Genomic DNA, 17,868 nt, shown 5'->3' with positions numbered 1-17,868 from the left:
ATTACAAAATACAGATCGAACATTAATTTTATCATTTCTGATTCCATTAAAATTTATTTGTAATTCAGCGATAAGGTATTACCTCATGTGAAATCATTTTGGAGAGCACATTAACAACTAAAAATTATTTTCCTTAACTTCATCATCTTAATATCCTTGACATAGGCATTCTTGGGAAAGTAAAATGAAAAACAAAATCTCCCAGCTCAGGACTCCTCCGAATAAGTAGCAAAGGAAAGCAATTTGTTGTCAAACAAGCATTAAACTAGATGATGTGCATCGCATCACTATGATTGCAGAGACAGAAGTCTTGTCCTTTTGTTCTGCGAGCAGATGGAATCCATTACATACATGTTTTCAAGATAAACAAGCCCTAGTCCTCAAGGAAGTCAGAGAACTTGACAACACCATTTGCTGTAGAACATTCATCTTCTCTTGGTGGCGGGGGTGCTCACCTGAGTTCTGACAGGAGGCAGTTTTGCACCTGGGGGTAAGATCCCCACCAGAGTTAGGGCTCCTATTCCCCGACAGAAGCTGGGGGTGAGGGGCGCTATCTCCCCTGAGGTGTGCAGCTCCCAGGTTCCCAGAAACAGGTCCCCTGTCCCGAAGATGACAAAGGACCCATTCAGTCATTTTAAGGACTTGTGTACATTTCACAGAGATGAGAAAACACTTAACAATCACAGCTTTCTAAGGCAAAGGCTGAGAAAACGAAGGGGAGGGAAACCTCACCCTTCCATGTTCAAGGGAGACAATTAAGCCTCTTATTTTTATTTGTCCTTACAGCACAGTTTGGTTTCTTTGGCTTTTGAAACTGCAGATAAAAGCAGTCCAACTTAAAACTTATGTTTTTCTACGTGTAGGGCTGGTTCACTGTGGTCAAATAAATAACCCTGTTTAGAAAAAATACTCACCACCCTGCCTTGGCTCCCTCATAACTCAGACGTTTTTGAGGGAGAGGGTGGATATCGGGTTGACTAGAGATTTGCTCCAGGCAAAGAATGTGGTTCAACCAATGCACAAGATGCAACGCCTTAAAAAGCCTGCTGCAGGAGTACGGGAGGGTCACGCCCTCCAACAGGGCCGGGTGGGTGACGTCCGTCAGTCACACCGCTACAGGTCGCCGGGCAGTCTTGGGCTTAGTGCGCGTCACTCATTTCCCACCAGATGCTTCCGACGGGGGAAGCTTCAGAGACCGCTCCTCCTCCCCGCGGGGGGAAACGCTACTCAGTCAGGGCTCCCTTCGCCATCCGGTCCCGGCTTCCCTCAGGGGCGCTCCCCGGACCCGAGCCGGCACCCACCTCAGGGCCCGCAGCCTCCGCCGCGGCGGGCGCCGGCCAGACACAGTGCTGCCCTCGGGGGCAGCCTAAAGGAATCAGCGTTACAAGCAGGATGTGGGACACACATGGGCGAAAGGTGATCACGAGTGACGGAGCGTGCCTATTTAGGGGTAGGGGGTCGCCCCCCGAGACGGCGGCTCTGGCGCCCGCGGGCGCACTTCGCGTTTCCACCACGCCTCCGCCCCCACTGCGAATTCCTTTCCGGCGGGCGACCCGCGGGCAGCCCCTTCCAGGCGGCCCCTGCTTATCACCCACGGCCACTTCCCGGTCACGGCCCGTCGAGTCTCCCAAAGTTTCCTGTGACGCCGACGCCCGCCTCCGGCCCCATCGCGCCGTGGCAGCCCTGGCTAGCGCGAGGAGGACCGGGCTCCTGAGGCTGAGAGAGCCGCACCAGAGGACAGACCCCGGAACCACGCCCGGGCCAGAGGGCGGCGGCCCCAGCCCGCGCCTCCACCCGCCACGCCCGCTGCCCCCTAGCCGCGCGCGCCCACCCGGCCTCCAGTCCGAGTCCCGCCCCCTCCGGGTCCGGGGCCAATCGGCCGCGCCCCGCCTCCTGGGAGGTAGTGGAGGAGGGGGTTGAGGGCTGGGCGGCAACACCCGCCTTCCGCTCTCGCCCATTGGGTAAGGCCTCGAGGGTGCCCGGAGACCGGAGTGCAGCGGGATTGGCTGCAGCGGTTCGTGACAGCTGAGCCTATTGGCTGTGGCGGCCCCCGTGACGCGGGGTGGCGACTGGCTCCCGTGTCTGAGGGGCTCCTGCTTGTCAGGTTCTAGGTAGGTGCGTTTCGCGCCGCCGGCGGTAGGCGCTGTTGCCCGGGGCAACGCCGAGGGAGGGGGGAAGAAGAGGGACGACGAGCCTAGATCGGGGGCCACCACCCCTGCCGCAGCGGGGTGCCCGGGATTCGGCCCCGGTGGCGGGGCTGCGCCGAGGGCGCTTCCTCCTCCCGCAGCCGCCCGCCTCCCCGCCCCGGGCTGAGGGGGTCACCCGCCCATCCTCCTGCCCACGGCGGGACATTCCCGGCTGGGCCTTGGGCTGGGCGCGCAGCCGGCCCCGCGAGGCCGGCCCCTCCCACCACCCCGGGACCCGGAGGCTGAGGGGGCGGGTGCCGCGCGAGCCGGCGGTGGCGGGCGCGGTGGCCCCGCCCCGTCGCGGGCCGGGGGCTGCGGCTGTGGGGGCTGCGGGCGCCGCCCTCCCGTCGGCGCGCGGCTCTGGCCGGCGCCGCCCTCCCGCCGGGGCGGCCACCCTCCCCCCCACCCCAATTCCCGGAGGTGCCCGAGCCCGTCCTGAATCTGGGACCCGGCGCTCGCCCGCGACGCGCCCAGTCTTCCTCGCCCCGCTCCGGCCCGCACCGCCCCTGGTTCCTCCCACCTGGACCAGAGGTGCCGAGCCCCGACTCAGGTGTGTGAGGCGTGTGCTTGGGGTCGCTCCTGTTCCGTGGTCTCGGGCGGTGTTCGGAGGGGCCCGGACTGGCACAGATGAAGGAGTGTGCGTGAGGCGGTCCGCTCTTCACGATTTTGCTAAGCCGTCTCAGTACGGTACACACTGTAGGAACTTGCTAAGGCTGGTAGCCTGTAGGGTGAACCAAGTGAAACTTGAACCTTTTTAATTCAGAAGAAGCTGCACGTATTCATGGGCCTCTCTATGACTTTGACATAAATCACCGAAAAGGTGTACAGTTGCTGTCGTTTTTCCCTTTCTCCAGCTGTGTTAAGATGATAATACATTTCTCAAGTGAAGTTGTTATGTATGAAAATATAATAGAAAAATCCGTAAGAGGGTAGACCGAACTATTTGTATGATAAAAAAAAATGCCAAATATGATGCAGTGTTCGTTTATCTGGGTCTACCTCAGTGGCCTTCAGAAAGACGTACTGGGGAAGAGCCACGGTTTTCCAGTGAACGCGTGGGAAGGTTGAGTGTATCTTGTAATCAGGGCAGGTTTTCTCCCAGTACTCTGGATCCAAGGGAGCTGTGCTTCCAAGGACTTAGGAATATATTGAGAGAGTGCATAGGCATATACTTGGAAATCCTTTCTCTGTTCTCCATCAGAGACCCTTGGCGAAGATCTGCTGCTCTTCGGACCTGATGGTTGGCAACATTAAATAGACACCATCTCAAATTGTCAGCGTCCAGTTAAGGCCGCTTCTGCACCACTTCAAAGGTAGATGTCATTAGTTCCAGAGAGAAAGCAGACTGTTGGTAGACAAGTTTCATCTTTAACTGGTATATACTTGTTACATAGCCGTAACTGGGCTGTGAATATTTCACATTTGACAACTTTTTTCTCCAGTATTTTACTATGACACATTCCAGACTCCTAGAACAATTGAGTTGAACCCACCACCTGTGTAGCAGTAACATTTTCAAGACAGCTGTTACATAGTAACTCTTCAAGAATACAGGAACTGAAATGCTGAAGTTTAAAAAGTAGACTTAAATGTATACAAATATAATACCAAAATATTGTAAGGTGCTTATTTCTGTTTGTAAGTGGGAGTAAGGCTTATAAAAGCTATAGTAGTTTAATTACATGACAAAATTCAAAGCAGTTTTGTGAGTGAGCTGAATTAGATTGTATTTTGGTAGTCAGAAAAAAGGAAATCTATTGAACTTGCTACATAAATAAAAGTTTTGTTTTAAAATTGGGCTCCTGTGTTAGTATAGTTTTATACTTGATTTATAAATAAGCATTTCCTTTTGGAAGGAGATCCAAGAGAATATTAATTTTGCATTGTTATGGTAATATAAATAAATTAGATTAATCATGTATGTTTTTTGCATTAATATTTTTGTAATGGACAATAGCTAGCAAATGTGGAATTTTTTAGTAGAACTACTTCATGGAGACTGAAGTAATTTGAGAATTTCAAGTCAGTGTTTTGATAAAACACAAACTATCTTGGGTATTGTCTCATGGTGTTGATAAAGGAATATTTTAACATCGATCGTCAGTTTATAGTAAAGGAATAAGTAGAAATGAGTATACATTCGGATACATACAAATATGTAATATATGTAATTTTTCCATACTTAGGAAATTCAAACTGTTCACATGCTTTTCTGTTTTGGCATAATCTCAATCTGTTTTTATACTTAGTTCATTTATATACTAATCTCTTACATATTAAAATTAAGAGCTGTGTCTCAGAATTTATAGATCTGTGGATTGCCTCAGTATTATTTTTCCATATTTCATTTGTCTCTGTCACATTTATATATGGCTTATTTACTGTGCTACTAAGAGTTGAGAAGGAACAGGCAGGCCATAGTTTTGGAATTTTAGTGGTAGGATTCAGCTAATTCAGAAACAGATTAAAGCTCCAGTTTTTCCCTCATTCCTTTCCTTTCACCTTTCCTTTCCTACTTTTATCTGATTATAAAAGTTAAATGCTTTGAGAAAACTGTGGAGAGGAAGAGTCACCAATAATTGCACTATAATTAGTGTTTCGGAAAAGAACTCAAACTTCTATTTCTTCTGTAACACACTCTACCAGTCATTTCAATCTGATGGTCTTCATTTCAGTATATCTGTATTTGCATCTAAAGTTGTAGGAATTTCTGCATTTGGGGATCAGTTATTCTAAATTACAATTGGACTCCCAGATCTGAGGGAAAAATGGAAAAGAATAGAGGACAAATTAGAGTTAGAACAAAGGGATCAAACTCAAGCAGCTACTTCATCTTATTACATAAGTATAAACATAATCCTAGTTTAGCATATGAAATTGCTGTGTGGCTAACAAAATATGAGGTCTCCCAAGTTTTTCTTTTGGAATTCCAAGTAAGATAAAGTTAACTTATTGCCTGTTAAAAAAACTTTTCAGATTTCTCCATTTTGAGAGTATTATACATTTCAGCTCTTAAAAATTAGTATCATGCATGACTTGGAATTATTTCTTAACTAGTAGCTTATAATTATAAAACATGACTACGTTCCAGTCTACATCATCGGCATTCCCTCTAAGCTAGATATTGTCCTTTTCTTCAGCATGTATTAATTAAAAGACTGGTAATTTTAGTGTAGGTGTTCCTTTCCAGGTTGCAAAGTGGAATGAAAACAAGAGCCATTTATTTTGAAGTCATAATCTGGGTTTAAGTAAAAGTTACTGTTCTGCAGGTTCTTGGACAATTTTAATTTTTATAAATTTCTTTAAAATATTTATTTATTTGAAAGGCAGAGTTACAGAGAGGCAGAGGCAGAGAGAGAGAGAGAGAGAGGGAGGCAGAGAGAGAGAGAGAGAGAGAGAGAGATAAAGAGTTCGAGAGAGGTCTTCCATCCACTGGTTCACTCCCTAGATGGCTGCAACAGCCGGAGCTGAGCTGATCTGAAGCCAGGAGCCAGGAGCCTTCCCCTGGTCTCCCACGTGGGTGCAGGGGTCCAAAGACTAAGGCCATCTTGTACTGTGTTCCCAGGCCATAGCAGAGAGCTGGATCAGAAGTGGAGCAGCCGGGACTTGAACCGGCGCCCATATGGGATGCTGGCACTGCAAGTGGTGGTTTTACCCACTACACCGCAGTGCTGGCCCCCATAATGTCTTTAAATCATAGCTTCCTCATTTACTAAATGATAGTGATGAAATTGCCTCATAAAGTTGTTATGTGGAAGAAATGAGATAATGTAGATAAGATGCTTGAATATAGGAAGTAGTTAACTTCCATATTTGGTTTCTTACATGGTATAATTTTATATATACTATAATCTTACCTCTCCTGGTATTATTATGTTTATTGTGTCATCCTAAACATAGTCCTTAGATTTCAGATAAAGGACATTAAAATGATGCACATTTAAGTTTACTTAAATTGAATGACATTTGCACTTGTATAAACTAAAATAGTTAGAAATAGGTTAACTATTATATTTCTTAGATTACTGTATCTAATAAGGATAGTCAGGAATTTACTTTGAATGAGTTTTAACTCTTCAAATATTTCATTTGTCTAGATTCTTGACTTAATTTTCTTTTACCTTAGAGCACCATTGGTTGTTGGATGGTTGCCTGAAATTCTTTTCATTTAAACCACAAGTGTTTGCTTAAACTTGATACAAAAAAGCCAAATGTTACTTTCTTAAATTTCTTGAGTCACATTTACTTAATCTGTTTAAAACTTAATCTTCTGATTTGATAATACTGTTAGTTTTATGAAGGAATCTTTTAAGAATTCATGGAAAATGCATGTTGTGAGAGACTACACATGAGTTTCTAATTTCTTTGCACCAAAATAAACTTATCTTTTAAGTTCACATTTCCATAAGCTTTTTAAAGTCTCTGGGTGTTTGGTATATATTTTCTACTTCCTACTGATAAATTTATAGGATTATTTTTTAGGAAGCATTATTTTACAGAGATCCATATTTCATCATGTGTTCTGTAACAATAGGGTTTTAATTCATTAAAAAAAAAAAAAAAACAACACAAAAAAAACCCCTCAGTTTAAATACACCCAGCAATCTGTTAGTCACTAGGTGCTGTGAAGGGAAGCACTGAACTGAATAGAGTTAGGAGTTGAACTAGATAGTCCTTCTGTCATCCAGCTGTAAAGCACGATTGTGTGATCTCTGTCAGTTTTTATTAATTTCCTACTCAAGTGCAAGATCTTACATGTGTGACATATTCCAGTGTGAAATTTTCTAGCATGCCAGCTAGAATGCCATCTCATCCTCTTCCATTCAAGCAAGCATACCAGAACGCCAGTGCATTCTGATATCACTATCGGTACAAACTTGAATCTACTCTGATTTATTGAAGAAAGTGAGTCAGTAAAAAGGGTAGATCTATTATTAGTAATATGCCTTGCAGTTCTATAGTTAAGGCCCATGTTACTTCCCTATTTTCCTGAAATGAATGCCTGGCCAGCTTTTCTTCTTGTAATGCTATCGAAGAAAAGATTACTGCACTAATTTTATGTAATTGATAATGAAGAGACCTACATTTAAAAGTTAGAATAACTGTTAATAAACACTTAAAATATTTGAATAATAGCACCATAGTCTTTATTGTAAGTAACATTAATTATTATACAAAATTGGAACTAATTTTCCACTGTAAATTATCCTACTAGCAGAAAGATTGTTTCCATAATGGGGCTAATAGTTTTAATAATAGGATTACATTCTAGGTACTTCTGAAGTAGCATATAAAAATTTTTATTTTAGTAAACAAAAATGTATTTTGATGTAATCAGAAAACCATCTTTAAAATTGCATTGCTTTGAATGAAGTTGCTTTTAAATTATTTATTCATCCTATATATAATTAATTAGAAATAAAGACTTTGGAAAACTGTTCAGCAGGCTCTTCTTTTTTTTTTTTTGACAGGCAGAGTGGACAGTGAGAGAGAGAGAGACAGAGAGAAAGGTCTCCTTTGCCGTTGGTTCACTCTCCAATGGCCACCGCGGCTGGTGCATCTCGCTGATCCGAAGGCAGGAGCCAGGTGTTTATCCTAGTGTCCCATGAGGTGCAGGGCCCAAGGACTTGGGCCATCCTCCACTGCACTCCCGGGCCATAGCAGAGAGCTGGTCTGGAAGAGGAGCAACCGGACAGAATCCGGCGCCCCAACCGGGACTAGAACCTGGTGTGCTGGCGCGACAAGGTGGAGGATTAGCCTATTGAGCCGCGGTGCTGGCCAAGCAGGCTCTTAATATTTGCAAGTGTTATTTCCTGAAACTTTTTATGAATCTAGGATTTAACTATCTCCATAAAATACCATCAAATTTAATTGAAAAATTTAAGTGATCCCTTCAGACTCTTAGCAATTCTAGAAATAGTACTTGTTAACATTGCCAAACAATTTTTAGCTTCCAAAATGAAGGCTAGATGACTTTGCATATACTTTGCTAGTATATGGACCAAGGTTCTTACTCTTGATTCTTCTTTCTTCAGGTTTGCAGAACAAAAGATCATTTCTGGCTTGATCACAAATCTCCTTCTGAGGACTAACTGAGGTTAGTCCTTAGTAATGCTTGTTGCTTTCTGCTGTTTCTTGGGTGTGTTTTCTCCTTGAACATTCTGTAGTCTGTGTGCTCTGTGCTGTATGGATGTGTTCAGCTGGGGCAGGGTTTCCCAGACTTCTGTTCATCCTTGTGCTCTTGTTAATTTCACCATATAGTACAAAGTGCATTTGACTCTTTTTTTTTTTTTTTTAAGATTTATTTTATTTATTCAAAAGGCTGAGTTACAGAGAGGCAGAGGCAGAGAGAGAGAAAGGTCTTCCATCTGCTGGTTCACTCCCCAAATGGCCACAACGGCCAGAGCTGGGCTGATCTGAAGACAGGAGCTTCCTCCTAGTCTCCCATGTGGGTGCAGGGGCCCGAGGACTTGGGCCATCTTCTACTGCTTTCCCAGGCCATAGCAGAGAGCTGGATCAGAAGTGGAGCAGCTGGAACTTGAACCTGCGCCCATATGGGATGCCGGCACCGCAGGCGTGGCTTTACCTGGTGTACCTCAGCACCAGCCCCTGCACTTGACTGTTATGGCAATATCCAGTTTTGTTAACAAATGGGTCAGTGAGCTGTCCTTGCAGCAGTACCACCTCTTGCTTCATGATAGTATATATACAATGTCCTTTCTTTTGAATTATGTTTCTTTCAGAATCCATGCACATTCTTAGCCATCATTTTAAGTTTCCCTAAGATTTTGCAAATTTTGCCTTGCTAGGAGCAAAGGAAACATTTTCAAGCATCATCCTTTTTGTTTCAGTATAGTGTCTGTGGTGAATGGTGGACTTTGTAATGTGGCATATCTAGTCACTGTTACATATCACATCCATTCTCAGTTTACTCTGAATTTATGTGTTCTTGTTAATTACCATCATTTTGTGATTCCTGTTTCTGTGTATTGAGTACATTTGAAGTAATTAGGGAGAAATAAATGGTGCAGTTGTCTCAGATAATTATTATTTTTAAAACAATTTTTTAAAAAGATTTTACTTATTTATTTGAGAGGTAGAATTACAGACAGAGAGAGGTCTTTCTTCAGAAAGGTCTTCCTTCAGTTGGTTCACTCCCCAAATGGCTGCAACAGCTGGAGCTGTGCTAATCTGAAGCCAAGAGCCAGGAGCCAGGAGCTTCTTCCTGATCTCCCACGTGGGTGCAGGGGCCCAAGCACTTGGGCCATCTTCCACTGCTTTCCCAGGCCACAGCAGAGAGCTGGATTGGAAGAGGAGCAGCTGGGACTAGAACTGGTGCCCATATGGAATGCCGGTGCCGCAGGCGGAGGATTAACTTACTGAGCCATGGCACTGGCCCCTCTCATTTATATTTCATCTTAAAATTTTTGTGTATGTGGGCTGGCGCTGTGGCGCAGTGGGTTAATGCCCGGGCCTGAAGTACTGGCATCCTGGCTTCGGATCTGCACAGCTCTAGCCATTGCAGCCATCTGGGGAGTGAACCAGCGGATGGAAGACCTCTCTCTCTGTCTCTACTTCTCTCTGTAACTCTGTTTTTCAAATAAATAAAATAAATCTTTAAAACAAATTTTTGTGTATGCGTAGTCCTTTTTTTCTTGACATTTCATTTTATTTGATTTTATTTGATTTCATTATTTTATTATTTCATTATTTTATTATTTCATTATTTCATTTTATTTCATTATTTGAGAAGCAGAGACAAAGAGGGAAAGACAGAGATTGCTCCTGGCTGCCAGTTTACTCCCTAAATGCCTACAATGGCTGGGCCTGAGCCTGGCTGAAGCAGGGAGCTAGGAACTCAATCCATGTCTCCCCCATGGGTGGCAGGAACCCAATTACTTGTGCTATGATTGCTGCCTCTCGGGGTCTGCTTTGGAGGAAACTGCAGTCAGGAATTGGAGTTAGGCATGGAATCCAGACGCTCCCATGTGCTGCACCTGCTTCCTTATTGCTGAGCTAAACACCTACCCCTGTTCAACATCTAACCCCCAAAAAATAGTTAACCTTGGAAATGGCTTCTGTCCCCCAGTTTTTTAGTAAATGACGTGGATTCAGGTATATAAGGCAGGTGGGAGGATTACTAATCTTTCTTCAGTGTTTGGTAAAAGTGCTAGGCACTTTGTTCATTTCTTTTGATTTTTATGACAAGCCCATGAATTGGATGTTTGTACAACGGTGCTTCAGGAATTTACTTCAAGAAGTTTAAGCAATATGTTTATTTTGATGTAAATTTTTGAAATCTATACATAGTTTTTATAATATGAATTTTTCATGAACTTTCTGAAGACCCTAAATGCATTTATTTCTTTTTTTTGGCAGCATGATGAATTTATCTTTTATTTCCATTTTCTCCAATCCTTTTGAAATACCCTGGTATTTTGTTTTGTGGTATGAAAACAATCTTAGGTCAGATCATTCATCCAGGGAGACCCAGTTATAAAGTGATATTGGGATTTTAACTCAGGTCTTTCATATGCTAAATATGAAATAAACACAAATGACAAAAGTCTTAGCAGTCCTGAGTGTAACAGCAGTTTTAACTCTTCGGGAGTGATTCTGAAGGTCTCTGCTGAATTATTCATGGTTTTGCTGAGATGACTTCCTCTTACTAGAAGATCCTAAGATCTGGCTCACTGTTCTGTCTATATCTTACTTTGCCTTATTCTGTTTCAGATTGTTCTATACTATAATTTTTGTGAGTAATAAAATGTTTCATTTTTAAAAGATATTTACTTATTATTTGGAGGGCGGAATTACAGAGAGGTAGAGGCAGAGAGAGAGAGAGAGAGAGAGAGGTCTTCCATCCACTGAGTCACTCCCCAGATAACCACAACGGCTGGAGCTGTGCCAGTCTGAAGCCAGGAGCCAAGAGCTTCCTCTAGGTCTCCCACGCAGGTGCAGGGGCCCAAGGACTTGGGCCATCTTCTGCTGCTTTCCCAGGCCATAGCAGAGAGCTGGAATGGAAGTAGAGCAGCTGGGACTCTAACCAGTGCCCATATGGGATGTTGGCACTGCAGGTGGAGCCTTCACCTGCTATGCCAGAGCACCAGTCTCTGTTGTTTCTCTGTAAAAAAATTTTCCTGAGGGGCTAGCATTCTGGTGTAGTAGGTAAGGCTAATGCCTGTGACACTGGCATCCCATATGGGCACCTGTTCTTGTCCTGGTTTCGCTGCCTCTGACCAGCTCCCTGCTATTGGCCTGGGAAAAGCAGCAGAAGATGGCCCATGTGTTTGGGGGCCTGCCACCCATGCAGGAGACCTGAATGAAGTTCTTGACTCCTTGGCCTGGCCCTGTCCATCTTTAAAAAAATAAAAAAAGATGAACAGGCTGGCACTGTGGCTCAGTGGTTTAGAAAAAAATCTATTTATTTTGAAAGGTAGAGCTACATAGAGAGAGGGAAACAGAGAGGGCAATATCTTCCATTTGCTAGTTCACTCCCCAAATGGCAGCAATGGTGGGGGCTGGGCCAGACTGAAGTTCAACCAAGAGCTTCTTCAAGGAGTCCCACGTGAGTATCAGGGGCCCAAGCACCTGGACCATCTTCCACTGTTTTTCCCAGGCCATTAGCTGGGAGCTGGATCAGAAGTGGAGTAGCTGGGACTGGAACCGGTGCCCTTATTGGATACTGGCTTCACAGGTGGTAGCTTTACCTGCTATAACACAATGCCAGCCCCAATTAATAAATCTTTTTTTTTTTTTTTTTTTGACAGGCAGAGTGGATAGTGAGAGAGAGACAGAGAGAAAGGTCTTCCTTTTTGCCGTTGGTTCACCCTCCAATGGCTGCTGCGGCTGGCGCATCATGCTGATCCGAAGCCAGGAGCCAGGTGCTTCTCCTGGTCTCCCATGCGGGTGCAGGGCCCAAGGACTTGGGCCATCCTCCACTGCCTTCCCGGGCCATAGCAGAGAGCTGGCCTGGAAGAGGGGCAACTGGGATAGAATCCGGCGCCCCAACCGGGACTAGAACCCGGTGTACCGGCGCCGCAAGGCGGAGGATTAGCCTGTTAAGCCACGGCACCGGCCAATTAATAAATCTTAAATTTTTCCGGCCAGCGCCGCGGCTCACTAGGCTAGTCCTCCACCTGCGGCACCGGCTCCCCGGGTTCTAGTCCCATTTGGGGCGCCGGTTCTGTCCCAGTTGCTCCTCTTCCAGTCCAGCTCTCTGCTGTGGCCCGGGAGGGCTGTAGAAGATGGCCCAGATGCTTGGGCCCTGCACCCACATGGGAGACCAGGAGGAAGCACTTGGTTCCTGGCTTTGGATCTGCGCAGCGCCGGCCTAGCAGCCACTTGGGAAATAAACCAATAGAGGCAAGACCTTTCTCTCTGTCTCTCTCTCTGTGTCTAACTCTGCCTGTCAAGAAAAAAAATTTTTTTTTTTCCACTGAAGTAGAAAGCTGCTAGAAGTGAAGAGAAAGTCAATCCACCTACCTTCTAGGGAAAGCAAAGTTAATTTGTGAAATATTTTTACAGAATAATCAGCTAGATCAAATATTCTCATGATCTTTAGATAAATTTCTTGAAAATGCCCAGGATCTTATAGTCATAAATCCTGTTCTCCCCTTTTCTCCCACCCTCAACAACAATATTTGAAAGGAATTTGGCTGTTTATTAATAGCTACTGCTGTTTTTTTTCTTTTTATTTCAAAATTGGAGTTAGGAAAAAACATAGAGCTATCTTCCATCCATTGGCTTACTCCCCAAATGGCCTTAATGGCCAGAACTAGGCAAGGTGGAATCCAGGAGTCTGGAGCTTCTTTTGGGTCTCTCATGTGGGTGCAAGGGTTCAAGTGCTTGGGCCATCTTCCACTGCCCTTCTCCCAGGCCACAGCAGAAAACTGGATTGGAAGTAGAGCAGCTGGGACTTGAACCTGAGTCAGGCGGCGGCCCCACCTGCCACACCACAGTGCCAGCCCCCGTAGTGTTCTCTTTCTAAGGTTTTAGTTTCTTATCTGTAATTTGGAGCCTGATTTACCTTGTGAGTAGAACTGGCATTTTAATATCTAGCTTGGAGATACTTGTGTTATATATAGTAATATGGTTTTTGAAAAAGGATGAAGATGGTGAAGAAATAGACATGTCCTCTAAAGTAGCCTACATTATAAAAATAATGCAGAATGTTCTGTGTCAGATGAGAGGCATGCTGTTAAGGTATGGAACAAAGCAGGAGGGCGTTTAATTCTTCCATTTTTGGTCGTGGCACAAATGTTAATACACTACTCATTCCATGTAAGGACTGAACTTATGGCTACAGATGCTTATAAAGCATAGAGAAGTTTCACACTAGTCTCCTGAGAGGCAGTATGGTGTAGTGAAAATAGTGTGACTGTTATAACCAGACCTGCCTATGGCTGAATCTATGCTACTAGCATTTAGTTATATGAATTTAAAGAAATAATTCAATTCTTATAGCTTTAGTTTTTTTTTTTTCCATCTGCAAATAAGCGTAATAATAGATTTCTCAGTATTCTTTCATTTGCACGAAACCAAAATCCTGTTGATACCTCGGGTACTGAGAAGAGCAGGAGTGTATTCTGAGCAGATGGATTCAGGGGCTCTACCAAAAGCCTCAGGACAGACTCAGTGGCTTTCTTGCGTTAGGTGTATTCTTGTGTAGGTAACTAAGGAAGACAACTCTGCACTTTTGTTTAATTGTTGCTTGTGGCTTTCTTTCTAGGATTTGTGAATCATTTCTCACAATTATGTCTGAAGACATTGCTTCAGAGTCTAGTAACATGGTTAAATTTTAAGTATAACTAATTATAATAAAGCCAGTGTTCAGTTCTAGAAGGAAAATAGCATAAAGACAAACACAACTCTTACTTGCAAAAGGGAACACAACTCACAGAGATTTCCAGTGCAGGGATGATGATGACTCTTTTTTAGATTTTTGGTTGCCCAATAGGGTTGGCTTTGGTTTGCCATATGTGAGGATCTTCTGTCTTCATTTTTTTTTTTGAAGATTTATTTTATTTATTTGAAAGGCAGAGTTACAGAGAGATAGAGGGGGACAGAGAGGGAGAGAGGAAGAGAGAGAGATGTCTTTCACCCACTGGTTCACTAGCCAAATGCCCGCAATGGCCAGGGTTAGGCCAGACTGAAGCCAGGAGCCAGAAGCTTCTCAGTCTCCCATGTGGGTGCAGTGACAAAGCACTTGGGCCATCTTCTGCTGCTTTCCCGAGTGCATTAGCAGGGAGCTGGATCTGAAATAGAGCAGCTAGGATTCGAACTGGCATCCATATGGGATATAGGTGGCAGGTTAACATCTTAGGCCACAGCAGTGGCCCCATCTTCACTTTCTTCCTGGTCACAGACAGTGGTTACTGAGAGTGATTTCCATACTGGGGACCGTACTTCATTAGAAGCTGATTTTCTTTTGGTGAGAGATTGGGGTCCAGGGAATCATCTTAGGGGTTGAATAGTAAATCTTTGTTGGGATTTTCTTTATTAACTCATTTATTTATTTATTTTTAAAGATTTATTTATTTTTATTTGACAGTCAGAGTTACACAGAGAGAGGAGAGGCAGAGAGAGAAAGAGAGCTCTTCCATCTTATGGTTTACTTCCCAACTGGCTGCAATGGCCAGAGCTGGGCTGATCCGAAGCCAGGAGCCAAGAGCTTCTTCCAGCTCTCCCACATGGGTGAAGGGACCCAAAGACTTGGGCCATCTTCTACTGCTTTCCCAGGCCAGAGCAGAGAGCTGGATCGGAAGTGGAACAGCCAGGACTAGAACTGGTGCCCATATGGGATGCCAGCACTCCAGGCCAGGGCATTAACCCACTGTGCCACAGCACCAGCCCCAGCTCATTTATTTTTTAAAGATTTATTTATTTGAAAGAGCTACAGGGAGAGGGGGAGAGGCTGAGAGCCAGTGGGCTCACTCCTCAGAGGGTCACAACAGAAGCTTCTTCTGGGTCTCCCACATGGGTGGCAAGCTATCCTCTACTGCTGCTCCCAGGCCATAAGCTGGGAGTTGGGTCAGAAATGGAGCAGCTGGGCCAGGAACCAGTGCCATGTGAGATGCTGGCATTGCAGATGATAGCTTTACCTGCTATGCCACAATGCCAGCACCTAACTAACTCAAATTTAAAAAATAAACATAGTGAGTTATTTTTATTTACTTGCATTTGGTCATTTTCTTGCAAGTAGCCAAAATCTTAGTCCTTGAGTCAAACCATTGCCTGGTGTGTTTCTAAACAACTTGCCCATCACCTTCACCAAATGGTTCTCCAATAATGTGCAGTTTTTACCTCAGGGGATGTTTCACAGCATCATATTATCGTGATGGTGTTGGTGGAGTATACAGGTGCTACTGGCATTGAGTAGGTAGAGGCCAACAAAATAGTTAAATGTCCTACATTGTATAGGTCAGACTTGTACAACAAATAATTGTCCAATTCAGATTTTCAGTCCCAAGGTCGAGGAATCATGCATTCTAGGCTTATCAGTCTCTCTCTCAGCCTCTGTCATCTAGGCAACTGCTGGGAGTTGAAGGGCCTGCTTCCAGGCCATGTGATTTGTCGATGGCTCTTTATAAAATAGGTAAGCTGCTTTGCTCTGCTGTTTGTGTAGGAGCCTGGCAGCCTTCTTCTACATCCTAATTTTAGTTCAGGGATATTCCATTTTCACCCTGTAAATTGCAATGTTATTAGCCATCATGGATTTGTACTGACAGACAAAAAGGGTTTCCTTTCATTAAGACTTCACTCAAAGGTTGTTTCTTTTTTGGAGGACTTTACTAAAAACTGCAATGTGGTAGCCAAGATAACAACATCCTAACATTTTAACTAAGTACTTTATGGTCCCATGGTAGTAAGCACACAGTCTAATTTATAAAAGTGCAAATTACCAGAGGTTTGCTTATTATGGATTGCCAAATACCTACAGTAGAGGACTACAAGTTCACTTTCCATTACTGAGTCTGTTTCACACTTTAGGACTGTCATTTATATTTCTTGCATGAATTTTTGTGTTTTGTTAGTGTTTCAGGAAACCTGTTATAGTAGAACCAGCCACTGAAGGTGGAAGGCATGGAGAGACGGTAGAGAGAGGTGGACATATCCAGGATTACATGAAGTATAACTTATTGGAGGGACTTACAGACAGCAGTGTGATAGGCAGCTGCAAGTTGTGGTTCTGCATCTTGGGGCAGGAGAACAAGAGTATTCTAGGCAAAGGAGCTCGTGGACAACCATAATGCACTTTATCGAGATATTAATATTTTGCAGCCATCAAGGAGATATTCTTATGTAGAGGCATCAGGTAAGAATGACAGATTCCTATTATTTTTTATTTTTTTTAAAAGATTTATTTATTTGAAAGTCAGAGCCATACACAGAAGGAGAGAGAGAGAGAGAGAAAAAGGTCTTCCATCTGCTGGCTCACTCCCCAACTGGCCACAAGGGCCTACTGGAGCTGTGCCGATCCTAAGCCAGGAGCCAGGAGATTCCTCCGGGTCTTTCCATGCTGGTGCAGGGGCCCAAAGACCTGGGCCATCTTGTACTGCTTTCCAATGCCACAGCAGAGAGCTGGATTGGAAGTGGAGCAGCCAGACTCGAACTGGTGCCCATATAGGATGCTGGTACTGCAGGTGGCGGCTTTACCCACTACGCCACAGCACCGGCCACTATTATTATTTTTTAAAGATATATTTATTTATATGAAAGGCAGAGTGACAGAGGTCAAGGGTGTAGGGAGGGATAAAGAGAGAGAGTGAGAGAGCAATTCCATCTGCTGATTCATTCCTCATATGGTTGCATTGGCTAGGGCCTGGTCCATGCCAACTCCAAGAAGTGGGAACTCCATCAGAGTCTCCCATGTGGGTGGCAAGGACTCAGCATTTGGGTCATCTTCCACTGCTTTCCAATGTACATTAGCAGGAAGTTGAATAGGGAGTGTGGAGTAGCTGGGACTAGAACCAGGCACTATGATGTGGGATGGAGGCATCCCTAGCAGTGGCTTAACATGTTGTACCATGTTGTACCACCTCTAGCAGCAGATTATTTTAATGACCTTTTTGTTCACCCCAGAGGGCTTGGAATGACTGACCTCCAGAGTCACCTGGAGGGCAAGATGGCAGTTGCAGTCAAAATGGCTATGTGCGTGTCAAGCTGAATCTGTACAGTCAGGCTCCTTTTGGGACCTAAAAGTAGGGACAGAAATCTAATTGAGAATTAGATTTTTCCATCTGTGTAAGTGGCAACTCCAACCTTGGCTTTTGCTCAGGCCCTAAACCTTGAAGTTATCCTTGATTCTTTTTCCTTTACTTCCTCCACACAATCTTTCTCTGTTTGCTTCCAAAAATTGAATCTGATGAATTCTTACCACCTCTACTTTGGTTATCCTCGTTCAACACCATCCTTCTTCTCTTAACATCATCTCCCTGCAATACTGTTGCTCTCAAAAAGTAACTGTCACCCTTTTGCAAAGAGGTAATGTCATTTCTTTGCGCAGAATCTTCCAGTGGGGGCATGGAGTGGGGGAATTTAGTGCAGTGGTTTGGACACCACTAGGAACATTCCTATTCCATCCTGGAGTGCCCGGGTTCAAGTCCCAGCTCTGCTTCTAATTCTAGCTTCTTGCTAATGTTTACCCTAGAGGCAGCAGTTGATGGCTCCAGTACTTGGG

The 17,868-nt window shown here is 44.4% G+C and overlaps 1 protein-coding gene across 7 annotated transcripts in view; it reads left to right on the top strand.

The window, feature by feature from the left end:
- The first annotated feature begins 2,020 nt into the window (after window positions 1–2,020).
- FER (FER tyrosine kinase) overlaps window positions 2,021–17,868 on the top strand; it is a 427,785-nt gene continuing 411,937 nt past the window's right edge. For 3 of the 7 annotated variants that reach the window (XM_062212303.1, XM_062212306.1, XM_062212299.1), the window contains exons 1-2: window positions 2,045–2,111; window positions 3,388–3,499. The gene's annotated coding sequence lies outside the window, so the exon portion shown is untranslated. Of the gene's footprint in view, window positions 2,112–3,387; window positions 3,500–8,221; window positions 8,284–17,868 lie in introns of all 7 variants that reach the window. The other 4 variants (XM_062212304.1, XM_062212300.1, XM_062212305.1 and 1 more) reach the window with 3 other exon arrangements.

Source organism: Lepus europaeus, chromosome 15 (genome assembly GCF_033115175.1).
Source record: "Lepus europaeus isolate LE1 chromosome 15, mLepTim1.pri, whole genome shotgun sequence".
Lineage (NCBI taxonomy): Eukaryota > Metazoa > Chordata > Mammalia > Lagomorpha > Leporidae > Lepus > Lepus europaeus.
Note: the sequence above shows the minus strand (reverse complement) of the source record. Positions and strands in the feature narration are given on the sequence as shown.